This window comes from Cupressus sempervirens, chromosome 5 (assembly GCF_028749045.1).
Source record: "Cupressus sempervirens isolate cs-2001-9-10 chromosome 5, ASM2874904v1, whole genome shotgun sequence".
In the NCBI taxonomy this organism is placed as follows: Eukaryota; Viridiplantae; Streptophyta; class Pinopsida; order Cupressales; family Cupressaceae; genus Cupressus; species Cupressus sempervirens.
Genome location: NC_143122.1, coordinates 939473205 through 939488047, shown reverse-complemented (window position 1 = coordinate 939488047; position 14843 = coordinate 939473205). Strand labels below are relative to the sequence as shown.

Below are 14843 nucleotides of genomic sequence, written 5' to 3'. Positions count from 1 at the left end.
TTCAAACAATCTCCCTCCTTGACATTGATGGAAAACTAATACCAACAACAATACCAAAAAGAAAATTAATATCTACGAAATTTATCCCTCTATCAATGTATGTCCTTCCTCTATATAGGGTAATGTGAGCTTTGTCAATCTCCTTCAATGCATCTCTCTTATATCTCTCTCTTTCTTATATCTTCCTCTTTATACTTCTTTCTCCCTCTTTGACAAAAATGCCAAAGACTTGCCATCTTTTCATGCAAATATAATCAATCCAAGTTCTCGCTCTATCACCTTGCATGTGACTTTAAATCTTTTAATTCAGCTCCTTCATTACTTTAGACAGGTCCTAAAGTAAGATCGTCTACATCAAGTTGTAAGATACAACATTTAGCTTAGTTAATGCAAAGCACTACCCTTGCTTCTTAAGTAGCTTTGGATAGGGGTATCACCTCTAGTTTACCTCTAAGTATTCATGTGCATCCTTAGGTAAAGCTTTTGTGAATATATCAACTATCTATTTTGTATTCACATATTCTATTCTCACTTCTTTGTCTTAAACCAACTCTCTCAAGTAATGATGCTTGATTGCAATGTGTTTTGTCTTTGTGTGCATCACATGGTTCTTTGATATGTTTATAGCACTTGTATTATCGCAATAAAGTACCACAGGTTTAGTAATTTCTTTTGAGTAGCTGTTTTATCCATACCACATTTTTACAATTTACTGCAACAATTACATATTCAGCTTCAACAGTAGATTGAGATATACAGTTTTGTATCTTGTTGGTCTAGGTGATCAATCTCTTTCCTAAGAAAAATGCTCCACCATGTGTACTTTTTCTATCATCAATGTTTCCACCCCAATCAACATTTTTATAGGCTCTTAACTCAAATTTATAATTTTTCTTGTAGTATAGACCATAATCTTCTATTCTTTTTAGATATCTCATAGTTCTCTTAACAACCATCAAATGATTCTCCTTAGGATTTGCAAAAAACTCTTGCAACAATCCCAACAACTAATGCAATGTCAGGTCTTCTATGTACTACATATTGCAACTTTCCAATCATAGACCTCTACAATGTTTGATTCACTTTAGTAGATTCATTAGTCTTTGAAAGTTTATGTCTTGTCACCATAGGAGTGCTAATTGGTTTTGAATCCTCCATACCAAAAGTTTTCAATATTTACTTTGCATACTTAGACTGAGTGATGTAAACACCATATTTCATCTAATAAACTTGCAAACCAACAAAGAACTTAATCTCTTCAAACATAAACATCTCAACTTCTTTCTTCATTTCATTTGCAAATGTCTTACATATTGCATTTTGACCTCCAAATATAATATCATCAATAAGAATTTCAGCTAGTAAAATACCTTTACCTCCTTTTGTCTTCAAATATAAATTGTTTCTATCACCAGTCTTCTCAAAACCAATCTTCACAAGATAATTGTGAAGCCTCTAATACCATGCTCTTGGGGCTTTCCTTAAACCATTTAAAGCTTTGTGTAGTCTACATACCATGTTCTTGTTGTTTGGATCAACAAATCCTTTAGGCTGTTCTATGTAAACCTGCTCTTCTAGTATACCATTTAGAAATGATGACTTCACATCCATTTGACAAACTTTGAAACCTTTCTATGCAAAGTAAGATATAAGAGTAGTCTTTCATTACAAACTTTAAGTAGATAAACAATACACTATATTATCAATGTCTTACTTGGTCTTAGTGCTCCTTTTATATACTTAAATAACTCAACATTTTGTCTAGGTGCTCTTTTTATCTCCTCTTTTCAAATCCTCTTCATCAATCAACCAAATGATAACATTCAAATAAAAAAGAAATGATCTCACCAACAAGTAGTAGGTTTGACATCATTGATAAAATAATGATTGTTCCATCACAGATTCTACACTTCAAACAATCTCTTTTCATTAGGTACCCACAAGATAATGTACTAATATATAAGCTCCTTGTAGAAGGATGTGACCCTGTTAGGAGCCAATTACTGTGCATTCAATACAATAGTCTCTTTTAGAGAAAATATTCCTATTAGGAGACATAGAAATGTTGTTAGAAGGTTCTAATCTTGTTAAAGGTTGACAGAGAAATAAATAGACCCACTATCTAAATGTTCTAGAAAGCGTAAAGATCAAACTCCAGGATAACAAAACCAAATCAAGTGAACCAACTGATCTGCAACTTGCTTACCAAAATAGTTCATTTGAAGCTCACCACAATAAACCAATTCATTCACCACTCTTCTTTGATCATTGAGTATGAAAGATCACATCCACTAGTCACTTACATGATACTACCACGATAACTCTTAACCAATAAAAATAACTTTTCTATATGCCCCCACAAATAATTAATAGGCTAGCCTACTAAAGATTCTCCAATATATAATTAATTACAAAGGACCATGCTAAGTCATACACACCTTCATAAGATTCATTAAAAATATTACATTAAGGTTTCCACATGTTACAATACAATTATTATATTATATGATGATACCAATATGTTTCCTCAACATGATCAATTATCAGTAAAATCTACTACACATTTTGCAATACTGACCTTTCCAAAATATTCACTAAGCTTTTCTACCATGAATATAGCTACACAAAAAAAAATCTTCTACCATGATCCAAGATCACTAACATTAATTTTATTTGGCCAATAAAATACAACAAATATGCTACCAATTGTCTTTGACATTATTTCCTGTACATTGGTATGCTACAAGTCTTCACCAAACATATTTTAACTTATCTATAACTCAACATATGATCCAACGAACATAGATATGATATCTATACTCATCCTTCAACAAAAATTTAACCTTACATAGCTTAACTTGTTATGTGCTAACTTCACTATGCTAACAATCACTATACAATATACACAATCTTTGTCTATCATGATTACATAAACATATGTTGTGATCAATCACAACACTTGTCATTAATACAAAACATAAACAATACATCCAAGTGCCAACCAAACCTCTATTTATAACAATATCTCCCTATGACATTTATGACAACATATGATGAAAAATCATCAATTCAAAAGTCACAAAGTAAACTGAATATAATTTTCTGAATAGTCTCAACATATACAACCTTTCTATACTTCTCTTCATTGAATTTCTCCCCCATATGCCTTCCATAGTTTTTTCATTGAATTTCTCTCCCTTTAACATCAATAGAAAATGTGTCACTATTCCAAATATCAACTGTCAATCTAAAATGCTCCCCCTTTCATGAATATCTTCATTAAAATATGTTCGAATTAGGTTGTATTTATTAATTAATTAGGATAAATATATACATCCCTTATATACTTTTTTGTCCTCTAGTACAAGTGTGAGGACATGTCACTTGTTTTTCCTCTTGTCTATGTGTGAGGACATGCCATTTTTGTAATTCATTTATTAAGAAACATTGTTTAATCCTCTTTAAGAGGATTATGACACTTGGCATGCGTGCATGTGCGCGCGTGCACACACACACACACACACACACACACACACACACACACTCTCGAATGTGGCATTCATTTACTTGGGAATTACTAAATAAATCATTTTCTCGTCTATATAAGAGATGTTCCTCTCTCATTCTCTACACTACACACACTATGTAGTTCTTGTAATGAGCCTCTCTCTCTCTCTCTCTCTCTCTCTCTCTCTCTCTCTCTCTCTCTGCATTTTCCTCATTCATTTAATTCACATGGGTTTTTTTCTTCCCTTAAAAAATATCTTGTCTCCTTGTGTTGATCTTTGGAATCTCTTTCAAGCTTATGGATTTATGACAACAATTTTATTTTCAATTCTCTTTAATTATTTCCTTTACAGTTTTTCATTGAATATTTCTTACATGGTATTAGAGTTTTTGAATCCTTGTTTGAGTTTGTTTTGAAGGTTACCATTTGTCTTGGAGACATTGTTGTTGAGAGAAGAGAAGTTTGAGCTTAATTTCTAACTTATTTGTTTTAGGGTTTTTATGATTATATGTATGTGTACATATACTTTTATTTTATTTTATTTTGATTTATAATCCTCTTTGAAAAGTTTAATGCCAAAGGATCTTGTTTTATTTCTCAATTTTTTTTTGGTTTGGGTGGTTTACAGCCAAACCCATTTTATATTCTCTTGTTTTGGAAGACTTACCACCAAAACTAAGAGAAACATATTAACATTTTTTGCAACTTATTTATTTTATTTTCTTTCGAGTCTGATAAACACAAATAAATTAATCTATTTTGTTTGCATGTTATTTTAAAATACTATTTTTTTATTTACAATCATTTATTCATTTTGTATTACATGTAATTGTAAAAAAAATCCTTTTTCAATATTGATTTTTTTTTTTTTGCGATCTGTAAACGACCGAAGCCTTATATTATATTAGATATTTTTCAATATTGATTTGATATTTACAAGTTCAAAATCTATTTTTTTCATTGTATCTAATAATTATTGCAGATTATCTATCTCATATTATATACTAAATTCAAAATCCAACTTTTTATCTATTCTTATTGATATTTCTATTTCTATTTGCATTATAATTTATTATTTTTAGGTGATATATTTGTTTATCTATAAACCTAAGAAATATTTGTTGAAGAAGGATCTATTTTAATTGAAATAATCAAATTCATCCGAGAATTTCTACTTGGCAATATGCTTTTGCTATTAGATGCTTAATATGGTATGACAAGGAACCACATGTCCAAGCCAACGTTGGTAGAAACACCTTAGCTCAATATGCATCGATGAAGATCATAATCGGTACAATATTTGGGAGAGAATTCACATTGATAAAGCTTTTCCTAGTCTGCAATAGGTTTTTTGTGCACTGGTTGAGGAATAGGCTGCTCAACCTTTGCATGTTTGAAAATCTCATCAAGCACTTCAGATATATTTGGATGTGCATGAACGATAAATTTTATATCTTGAACTTTTGTTCCTAAAGAAATAACATTTGATGCTTCATGAATAAGATTAGCAACATGCAAGCCCAAATTGTGAACACCAAGTATTTCTCCAATGTTTAGATGGTATATCAACTTTGCTATACCCTCTCCTTCATTCTCAACAAGAGATTTTGTTTTGACTTTGAAGCTTGTCTTAGCTACACTCACTTCAAATCTCTCTTTCTCTCCCTTTGTTCTTGATTGTGGCTCAATCAAACCAACCATCTTGATCTCTGGATGGGTGAAGCAAGCTGTTGGAATGATAAAATGATTAAGAATATCATCCCTCCCATAAATTTTCTATATGACCAATATACTTTGTGTACTAGCACCATGAGCAAACATCATTTTACCATTTGCATCTCTAATGTAATAGAAATAGGGAAACTTGCTTCCATTTGCATCAAGAACTTGCATACACTCATCAATGATAATACAACCTCGTTTAGTAGTTGCATTAATATTCTCAATGTATCAATAAATGTTGCATCTACCTCCAAGATCTGCTCTAGCTCCTTTGTGTTTTAATCAATAAGCTCTATTGTCACATGTTTCCCATCTTGGCTTCCCTTGCTCCTTTTGTATCTTGTTTGAAAATAAAACTTGGAATTCTTTTGTCTTTTATGCATGTTTTTTGGATAAAGCTACTTTGCTTAGTATGTAAGCTAACTCAGGAATACTTCTATTTTTTCCTTTTGTTTTATTCCCATTTTTTCCTCTGCTTTATGTTTTGAGGAAACTTATATTATTGTAATTCTTCATTGTAAATTAACAAGAAGTTTCATTTTTGATCTTCTATTCTAATTTTTTTCTTTCTATAGTTGCATATTTTTCCATCATTCAAACTAGATTATTTGCTAGCTAAGCTAAATTTTTACATGGTATCAGACCATAGGGTGCTAGAAAGAAGAACAAATTTCTTTTGCAAATATTGAAGAGATTTATAGTTTAGAAAGAATGAAGTTTCCAACCTCTGTACATCTTACACCATATAACTAGTTTGAATGGAAGCGAAAGATTCAACTTCATCTTAGAAGTAGAGGCTTGTATTGAATAATAATGGCAACAGAGGTAGAACCAAATTTTGTAATTGAAAATCTATATATTGCAACAACATGGATGAGACTTTCCCCATAATTACTGTTTCATGTTGAAGCATGCACAACTCCAAACCAAGTATGGATTACTCTGGAGGCTCTTTTTGTGAAACAAGATGAAATTCAAGGTCACATGTTGGAAAATGAGTTGAACACATCAAATCCAACTAGTTTTGACAATATTCAATATTTTTAGACTAAGTTCAAAGCTCTTTTAGTTTTGCTGAAAGGATGTGGAATCAACAAATCCTCATAAGAAAATAATTTATTTCTTGCTATTTTATAAAAAATAGGTCCAGAATATGTTGTATTTGTCTCTTCTTTTTATACAACTAGGCTAACAATAGGAGCAAGTTGGAAGATGCCCAAACTCGATGCCTTTATTGAGTCTTTGATACATGAGCAAGATAAGCTCATAAAGGTGGGCACTTAAAAAAGCTCCAAATCTCATGCACTTGTTGTGCATGCAAGTGAGAATAACAATTCAAAATCCAAAGGAAAAGGGAAGAAGGAAATTGATCAGAAAAAGGGGTTGAATGCTAAACCTCTAGATGAATCTACTAGCACAAAGGAAAAGAAGGACACAAAGGGAAAACCATAGTGTATCTATTACAACTGTAGTTACCATCCATAATTATCATGCATGAAGAAGATCATTGATCTCATGGCTCAAACACTTCAACAAAATAATCTTGGTAAATATATTCTTAAAAGTGTCAAGAAGAAGGAAGAAAAAGAACTAGAAACAAAATGTAATGCCCATCCATTAATTTCTATTCACTCTTCTTTATATGCATGGATCATAGCCTCTAGAGCTTCACACCACATGGCAGCTACAAAATATGATCTTTCATCTTTAAAACTCTATGAAGGTCCTTCTATTCTCTTGGGAAATAAATCTCCTATAGAGGCAAATGGACAAGGGAGGGTAGAACTTGAGATTGGTAGCTTTGAGAATGTCTTGCACATTCCAATTTTTTAGCCAATCTTCTTTCTATCTTCTATTCGAGCTTCTGGGTGAGATTGTGTGAGATTTTTTAGCATCAATGTTTCAGATCATACTCCATGATCCATCATTAGAATGAGTGAGAGAGCTAAGAATGTAGAAGAATAATATGTTGTAGACCAAGATAAATAATAAGAGGAGAGAGAAAGGCAAGGAAAAGCCACATGTAAATGAAGAGAAAAAAGAAAAAAAGGTCAAGAAAATAGAATAAATTACAAACCACCAAATGAAAAATAAAATAAAACTCAATGAAATAAAATTAAAGTTTTATTATAAAAAGGAAAAATAGAAGTAAAGAGAAAATAATAACACAAAATAATGATAACAATAATAATAAATAGATAAGTGAATGAACAAAAAGTAAACAGCTAACTCAAAAATAAAAGAAACTGAATAAGAATTCAAAATAGAAATTGAGTGAACGTATAACCTAAAGGAGAGTGGGGTGGGCACTAAAGAACACTACGACTGAAAGGTCAGGAGTATGAGAAGAAAATGAAAATCAACCTAATAAGGATCTAATTACATATATATAAAATAAATAAATAAAAAGTATGAACTCAATTACAATGAAAATAATGACAAAAAATAATGATAAAAGTAATTATTTATCAAATCACACATACATGAACTAGAAGGCAAGTTGAATTCACCCTTGATTCAGTGAGCATATATGACATGTAAGATAACTCCAAAATTGCAATTGGTAAGGAAAATCACTAATCTAATTTGTATACTTTTTCTAATTTTGTTGCTGAATTAGATCCTATTTTGCTACTAACACATGCAAATGATGAAAGTAGAATTTGGAATGAAATCTATGGCCATTTAAAATTTAGATACATGTAGCAACTTAACAAGGAAGGGATGGTAAAAGGGTTTCCTTCCATAGAATCTTCTAATGAAGTTTGTGAAGGTTGTGCTCCAGGAAATCATTTGCAAGAAAAGTTTTAGAAAGGGAATGCATGGAGAGCTTCTTCTCTTTTAGATGTTTTTCGTGGTGATCTCATGGTTCCATTTCTGGAACCTTCCATAAGTAAAGATAAATACGTGTTGACATTTGTTGGTGATTACACACGATACACATGGGTTTATCTCCAAACTTGAAACTTAGAAAATAAATCCATGTGTATCATGTGTAATAATCAATAAATGTTAACACATATTTAGATTTACTTATGGAAGGTTTTTGAAATGGACCCATAAGACCACTATGAACAAGTTCTAAAGGAGAAGAGGCTCTCCATGCATTCCCTTTCTAATTTTTTTGTTGAGGATGTTTTCCTAGAGAAAAACCGTCATAAAATCTATTAGAAAACTCTATGACAAACAACCTTTTTACCACCCCTTCTCTGCTAAGTTGCTACATTTATCTAAAAATTAAATGACCATATGAAATTGGTGATTTTCCTTACCAACTTCAGTTTTGGAGTTATCTTGCATGTCATATATGCTCATTGAATTAGGGGAAAATTCAAGTCACCTTCCAATGCATATATGTTGTTGATCCCTAAGGTGTGTTGTCTATTAGTGTTAAACACTTGGTTATTAATTTGGCAGCGTTGGTCGGTCATCACTAGGATCGAGCCATCCTATGAAGGTTGAGCTATGTATATTAGACTTGTTCTTATTTCATTTAATTCTAAGCAATTATTATTTCCAAGAAAGTATATGGTTGCCGAGTACTCCTATACATGCCAAGTGAGTCTGAAGACTATGCACCTCGAGATATATAGAGTTAGTTCATGTTGAGTAATATAGGTAGTGCCAAGCATACAAAAGCAAAGGAACAACATGAAGATTAGTTATGATTGAGCTTCAGAGTGTTCATGTGCCGAGAAAACCAATTTTGAAATATTTTTTTGGAATTGCACAAACACTAAGGTAAACCATTTTTGGATGACTTAATGCATGTTTTAATGATTGAGGAGAAATTTAAGGAGATGATTATGCATTTTTTTGGGATCATTAATCCCTATGCAAGGTGATTAACCAATCAGAAAAATGAAAGGTTTAAGTGACGAAAGGGAGAAATCTAGATCATTGATCTTGATTTTGAACCTTCTCTAGTTGGTTATAAAAGAAGGATCCAAACCCTATTTTCATATGGTGTATATGTGTGTGTATTTGGATACTTGAAGAAAAGTTTGAAGGAGAATCAGATAGAGTGATCGAGTAGAGTAGTGAAGAGTGGAATAATGATATAAAAGATTAGAGACCAAATCAAAGACTGGAAAGAGGAGATCCATAATCAAAATATTAAGTAAAAATAAAAGGATCAAGTACTAGTACATTTTGGTAAAGTCATTCAAGGTAAATCTCTTAACAGAGTTGTCCTAACAGGCCTATATAAATCTTCTAACATAGTGGTTACTTTGTTGTAAGTTTTAAATCCTTTAAACAAGGTACACTGAATAAGTCTTGTAAGCTCTTAATAGGGAAGACCCCTCACAAGGTAGATCATTAGAAGTGATCAAAATTCTAGCCCTAATAGGCCAACTTTGTTACTACAATAGTGAAGATTTGTGGCACTAGTTTTATCTTCACCTTGGAAGGTTTCTAGGTTACTAAATCTTTGTGTTATGTGTTGATCATTTACTTTCATCTTTAAAGTTGTGATTAGTAGATTAGATCTGATACATCATTGTAGTATATATTTATGTGACTACTATTGCGAGGATTAGATGTGAAAGATACTAGTTACATATTTGTTTCAAAAGTTAAAAGTTTTATAGATCCTGATTCACCTCTCCCCTCTAAGTATCCAACTTTACCAATAGAATTCCAACAATTGGTATTAGTGCATTGTTCTCTTAGCAAAAGTCTAACCACTTGAGAGTCAAGATCTTGGAGATGAAGGCTTATAAGTTGACAAAGATCGTTGAAAATAAGAAGCTAAATATACAACTTGCATGGTAGCATCTTGAAGTAACAAGATAGGAATTGAAGAAATCCTTAAAGAGAAGGAAGGACATGGAAGTCATATAGAATGATACACAATATCAAGAAGAAGATACTGAAGGACTACTTAATTATGAGAATTCCAATGAAAGTGATGCAACAATAGCAAATCTATTAGAGAGGAACGCTGCATTGAATAATGAGATAAGAGGATTAAAGAGATAATGAAATCTAATCAGTAAGGCTATATGTGACTGAAAATAAAAAGAAAAATGAGGAAAATAAATCAATGGATGATGAAGACAAGAGACAAATGACCACAAGACTTGATGAAAGAATATATGATGTGCAGAAACTCACACACAAAAAACTTGATATACTCAATAAATTTCTAAGTGCAAATCAAGAACTCAATAGAAAAGATGTGGAGATTGAAAATCTAAAATCTGAGAATGAGTGTCTAAGGAATGAGTTAAGATCTGGAAAGGTAAGGAATGAGTTAAGATCTGAAAAGGAATTCATTGAAAGGTTGAATAAACCTAAAAAAGTTGTGAGATACTATTAAGAATTGATGTGATCACAAAGAAGACTCCATGACACATATGGACTAGGATATGACACACACCTATCATCTATCAAAGAAGGAGAACAATCAAAGGATGGAGAATAGAGGAATGCAAAGCCAAAGAACAATATCATTGTGGGAAACTAGGTCACACATAAAATATTTGTAGAAGTAAGACTGGTAAGAAAAACCCTAAGCCCAAATTCAATGGATGATTCTCTTATTGTAATAATCAAGGACATCAAGAACATGAGTGTAGATACAAAGTCATAATTACACTAGTTACACCTAAATTTGAAGGATATTGCTACAAATGTCAAAAGTATGGACATATAGCTCAAGAATGTAGATCAAAGGCAAAACCTAAGTAGACAACCAAGAAGAAAATAAATGAACCTAAGCAAGGTAAATCATAAAATTGGGATTACAACACATGTTACAATTATCATTTATGTGGAGAATATGGTCTATGTCTCGGTCACTACAGATATTGATATTGATGCTCAACATCAACTATACTCCAACTTGGTATATGTTTCCTTTACTCAATTCTCAATTCAATAATATCCTTACGCATCTCATCTTATGTAGATATGGACTTCACCACATCACATGTTAGGAATTGATGTATGATAAATCATTTGAATTATAGTTCCTCACATACTTTATTTTCTTAGTTTGAGGTAGTGTACATGATCCATTGGATTGGGTTATCTCGGCTTCACTTGTTCCACTGTTGTTGGCTTCATCCTTCTTTCTCCATGTCTAATTCATCTCATTTCTTATTTTTTCTACATCAATAGTTCCTTTTCCTTTGTTATGTTCATTGCTTCATGTTGGTTTTTAGGTCCTACAATTTATGTTCAAATGTCCAATCTTGTGACAACTATAGAAAAGTATATTTCCATTCATCCAGCTCTTAGTTTGCCTCTAAAATGTGTCCTCATACAATTTTTCACAATATGTGGATCGATATTTTGTGTGGACCAAACTGATATGTTTGAGTGGCTATGATTGAGAATTGGAATGCAGTTGCAATGAAGTTGGTGTAGTGACCAAGCTAGTGAGTGGAAGTATGGATGAGGAGTTGTCTTATGTATGCTGAGACAATTGTCATGCATTTTGAACCTATCTAATATATGTACAAAACATTAAATGAGAGGGTATTTAAACTATTTGAAGGTATATAGTCAAATTTGAGTTCATTTCTTTATTCACCTAGTGATTTGAGAGTTTGTAGAGCAATTCAAGGTGATTACAGAGTGATTTATATGAAGTTTGTAAAGATGTAGTGCGTCTCATTGGAAAAATTGAGTAAGGTCACAAATTCTATTTGAATCGAGTTTGATTATTTTTCAAAGTTGTTTGAAGTTTAGAAACCCTAGTTTGCAATCACATCATCTACACATGGAAGTGCAAAGGAGGCACTAAAGAAAAACAAGGCCCAAATTGTACAAAATGATGTGTGCCCTCCTCCAAAATTTAAGGATTATCCTAAGATCGTGATGAATGGAGACACATCTAGAGAATTATCATCAATTCCACCTCGAGTTATCATGGTACATGATGTAACATCTTGTTACATGTGTAAGATTGAAGAAATTGGTGATTTTGAGCTGAGGAACACATATGACAAGCTATGCGAGAATGGAGTTTTGAAGGAAGACAACATAGTAGTTTCCAAGAAAGGGATTACCCATGCCCTAGCTTTTCCTAAGGTTTTCAAGGTTGGGTGGATCAAAATATTTTTGATAAGTTGCATGGCATGAAATTGTGGCTAGAGAATGGGCTAGGAAAGATTTCCAAATCAATCATCCATCAAGTTACTGGTTACCCTACCCTTGATCAAGTCAAGAAAGTTTGATGCTAGGCCAGAAACACAATTGAATAACTTACAAAGGTGAAGTGGAATGGCTAAGGAATGCATATCAATGCAAGTGATGATCTAGTCATTCAGTTTGCAGTCCAAGTGATTACACATAAATTCTACTAGTCAAGTTGACTGAATAGTGTGCCTTGTGTAGCTATAGATTTGGGTTACAAGATAGTCAAGAAGGACCATAGCTACAACTTGAATGAGTTCCAGTTGATTCAGTTACCAAAGAATCTTGGAGCCATCAGAAAGGAAAAGTACATCTTGTAACTTTGGCTCACTAATACTATGTATATTATTTTATGTACAAAATTTGTTTCCTACCATTGGAAATATAATGTGGGAGAATGATAGACCTATAACTGATAAAATCAATGGTTATATTGAGGAATTAGGTGAAAATTTTGAGGCTGATACATTATGAAGTTAATTTTGATGAAGTGTCTATAGCTATATTACCATTATTATTAAAGGAGATTGACAAGAATTTTGAACCATTAGACACATATGAAACAACAAAGCTTAAGATATTGATGCAGACAAAGGTTCCAAAGATGGAAAATAAAGAAAGGAAAATGAGCAAAGATCTAGAAGGAAATCTTGGAGAGGTACCCTTGCAAATCACTAAAGATAAATGGGAAGATTAGGAGAGTGATGAAGAAGATGATGAATCTAAGGGGAAAGAGGTAGTAGTTGCTGAGCCTCAGGCACCAAAAGGTAAGAAGAGTCTAAAGAAAGTGGTTACACCACCCACTTCTACACCTCAAGGGAGAGTAACTATGAAAGGATCAAAGACAACAATCCCTGCAGCTTCTGAGCCAAAGAAAGGAACACTAAAAATAACAAGGCCAACAAAAGTCAAGACACAAAAGTAGAGGTCATCAGAGGCTAACAAGAGTGAGAAAGGTTAGAAGAAGATGCTGAGGAGGAAACTCATTGTTAAGCCTGATGATAAAGAAGATTACGAAGCCGAGAGGACACAATTAGATGATCTAAGTAAGTTTCAAATAGTGCCTAGGTGATCTCCCCAGGATATAGAAAAGGTATGTGAGAATATTAGAGGTTCAATAGGCCTAACTAGATTTAAACATGTAAAATATGATTGTTTAGATAAAGGTGATAAGGAAAAAGTAGAATAGGCAGTTTTGAATATGATTGTTAAGTTTAAATATACTCCCATTGAGTTAGGTAAAGAACTACCTGAGGAATTGTATAATAAAATTGATTCTAAATGGAAATGGGCATTAAATATAGAAAGAAAAATAAGGGAAACAACCTTAGCCCAAACAATGCCTGATTTAGGGAAGACTCATATATCTATAGCCTTAATAGATTATGCATAGAAATTTGTACCCAAGAGTAGAGCTTATAAAATTTTGAGGAATATAATTGAATGCATTTTATAGGAGATAAAACATATATGGGAGAAAGCCTTTGGGATAACGTCGACTCTAGTAAAAGAGGAAGAAAAAAAAGATCAAAGAGATGAGATGGATAATATAGAGGATTTTTATAATGTCGCATAACAGTTAGTAGAGATAGTGGATAAAATGACTCAAGATAAGGAAATAAAGACAGAGATAGTCATTATTAAGGATGAAACCCCTACAAATACTATGCCCAATATTAATATAATTGTAAAAGAGCTATAGAAGTTAGTGTCAACCAAATCAAAACAAGGGGAGAAAGCTCTTAAATCCATCAAATACACTTTGATTGATACCTCCAATCTAGTTATTATTCAAATCATGGAATATCCAAAGATTGTAGACCAAGGAACAAATCAATAGGTAACTGTATCAATAACTGAAACAATGATTATTATTGTTGATTACAATTCTCAAATACAATAGAAGACACTAGTCATAGATATTGAGGAACAGAGTGGATCAATAGTTGAAGTGAAAAGAGATGAAGAGCCTACTAATGTAGATCAAACCCCAAAAGGTGAAACTAATGGGACGAATGCTCAAGTAGAGAAATTTACTACAAGTGATGAAGAGCACCAATCTTAGGACCTCTGACAGAGGGAGAAAAGAAGGCATAGACACATAGAGATGCAACAACTGAGGAACAAAAGAAGGCAACAAAAAAAGAGAAAGGTCCGAGTGTGGATGTTTCCTCACACTCTTTCCAACTAGCATTGCCGAGTGGCAACACCCCTACAAAGAAAATGCTAAAGAAGAAGGCATGGTAACCTAGCAAGATAATAACATTAGATGAAGTTATAGTAATTCCCAAGTTTGATATTGATCACTTGAGTTATGAGTAGATACAAATATTTCAAGATTTATTGTCTAGGAAGACCAAACAAGAAGAATTGAGAAGTGGACATTAACAAAAACAAGTACTTCAAGAAATCAAGGATATCTTTGTTGATGCATGTGATATCAAATATATTAATGAGAAATCCCCTC

The 14843-nt window shown here is 32.4% G+C and overlaps 1 pseudogene; it reads right to left on the bottom strand.

Moving 5' to 3' along the window:
• Nucleotides 1-4840: 4840 nt before the first annotated feature.
• On the bottom strand, nt 4841-5613 carry LOC149559054 (dihydrolipoyl dehydrogenase 2, chloroplastic pseudogene; annotated as a pseudogene).
• Nucleotides 5614-14843: the final 9230 nt, after the last annotated feature.